At 44.5% G+C, this 1,775-nt stretch overlaps 1 pseudogene; it reads right to left on the bottom strand.

Moving 5' to 3' along the window:
- Positions 1-661: 661 nt before the first annotated feature.
- Positions 662-1,067, bottom strand: LOC126488934 (40S ribosomal protein S12-like; annotated as a pseudogene).
- Between the last annotated feature and the right edge of the window lie 708 nt (positions 1,068-1,775).

Below are 1,775 nucleotides of genomic sequence, written 5' to 3'. Positions count from 1 at the left end.
CACACCTTTAATCCCAGCACTGGGGCAGAGGCAAGTAGATCTCTGTGAGTTCAAGGCCAGCCTGTTTTTTTTTTTTTAATATTTATTTATTTATTATGTATACAATATTCTGTCTGTATGCCTGAGGGCCAGAAGAGGGCACCAGATCTCTTTTACAGATGGTTGTGAGCCACCATGTGGTTGCTGGGAATTGAACTCAGGACCTTTGGAAGAGCAGGCAATGCTCTTAACCACTGAGCCATCTCTCCAGCCCGCCAGCCTGTTTTTATAGGCCAGCAAAGACTACATATTACCATTCCATCTCAAAAAGAGAGTGCCTCCTCCCCTGAATTCTACTTTTCTCGTTGATGGACCAGCACCACAAAAGAAATGACTAATTATTATTGTAATTTTGATAATTTATTTTATGAATTCCTATATAACATCCTTAGTTTGGCCTCTTAAGCAGTAAAGCCTAGAATATTTACTCTCTGTCTCTGCCTCCACTACCTGTCACTGTAGCACAGACCAGCCCAGATGACATCTAAACAGTTGGGTGTGGCCATGTCACTACACAACTTTTCTTAGAGACCATGGTTGTTGTGGAATATTATTTTAACTAGGCAAAGATGTATTACACTTGTTTATGCTGCGGAATATTACTTTAACTGTGTAAAATTTTTTAGCCAAAATTTTTATTAATTAATTTCTTGTACTTGAAGTGCTCTTTGATGACATCCTTGGCCTGAGAGTCTTTGCCATCTTCCTTCGCCACTACCCAGCTGCAACCAACCACTTTCCATGACTTTCCCTCTCGATCACTTTTACAGAGTTCTAACCGTTCCCCTGATTTCTTGTCATCAACCTTGCCTAGGCTGACTTAGCAGTGTCTCCACCAACTTGGCATACACAGGCTCATCAACACTGGATGCAAACACACAGAGATGGGCTTGACACTTGTCTAAGGCCTTGGCAACTTCGTGTGTGCCATGTGCTCAGCCATCGTGGATGAGGGAGGCCTTTAGAACCTCTTGAAGAGCAGTACTGACGTACATCACACCTCCAGGTGCAATGCCTTCCTGGGCCATGGCGGTGGGTTACAGTGAGACTAGAGTGAGACCGAATCTTGAAAGCACCTGCGGCTCCCCCTCCGCGCACCCTGGTGGGAAAATGCACGTGTGTCACATTTGCTTGTGCTGCATCTGTTTAGTTATGCAAAGACTCATTGTGTTTGCTTTACCTTGCCTGCCTAAGGCACCTCATTGGTCTAATAAAAAGCTGAAGAGTCAATACTTTGGCAGGGAAAGAATAGTAGGAAGAAAGAACAAATAAGAGGAGAAATCTAGACTCGAGAGAAGAGAGGAGAGAAGGATGAGAGAAGGAGGGAGATACCTGGGACCAGACGCCAGCCAGCCCCCAGTCAGAAGACATGAGAAGCAGTGAAAGAAAGATATACGAAAAGGAAGTAAAAAGTCTCAAGGCAAAATGGATGAAGAGAAACAGGTTAATTTAAGTGAAAAGAGCTAGTAGAAACAAGCCTAAGCTGGTCCGAGCATTCATAACTAATAAAAAGTCTGTGTGCCATGATTTGAGAAATGGTTGGTGGCCCAGAAGAAAAAAGCCTCGTACAAATGGGTGGCAGAATTCAGTCATGACAACAGAATTCTGGGAGCCCTTAGCCAGCCTGATGGTGCCACAGGCCAAGGAAAACCTCCACAGGGGCCAGAAGAGCCAATGTTTGCTTGAATACTTCACTGGACCAAAGCAGGCTGGGTGAAAGCCTGAAGTCTCCCGAG

This window comes from Alexandromys fortis, unplaced genomic scaffold (assembly GCF_014885135.2).
Source record: "Alexandromys fortis isolate MF-2015 unplaced genomic scaffold, M_Fortis_MF-2015_v1.1 scaffold_212, whole genome shotgun sequence".
Taxonomy (NCBI): domain Eukaryota; kingdom Metazoa; phylum Chordata; class Mammalia; order Rodentia; family Cricetidae; genus Alexandromys; species Alexandromys fortis.
Note: the sequence above shows the minus strand (reverse complement) of the source record. Positions and strands in the feature narration are given on the sequence as shown.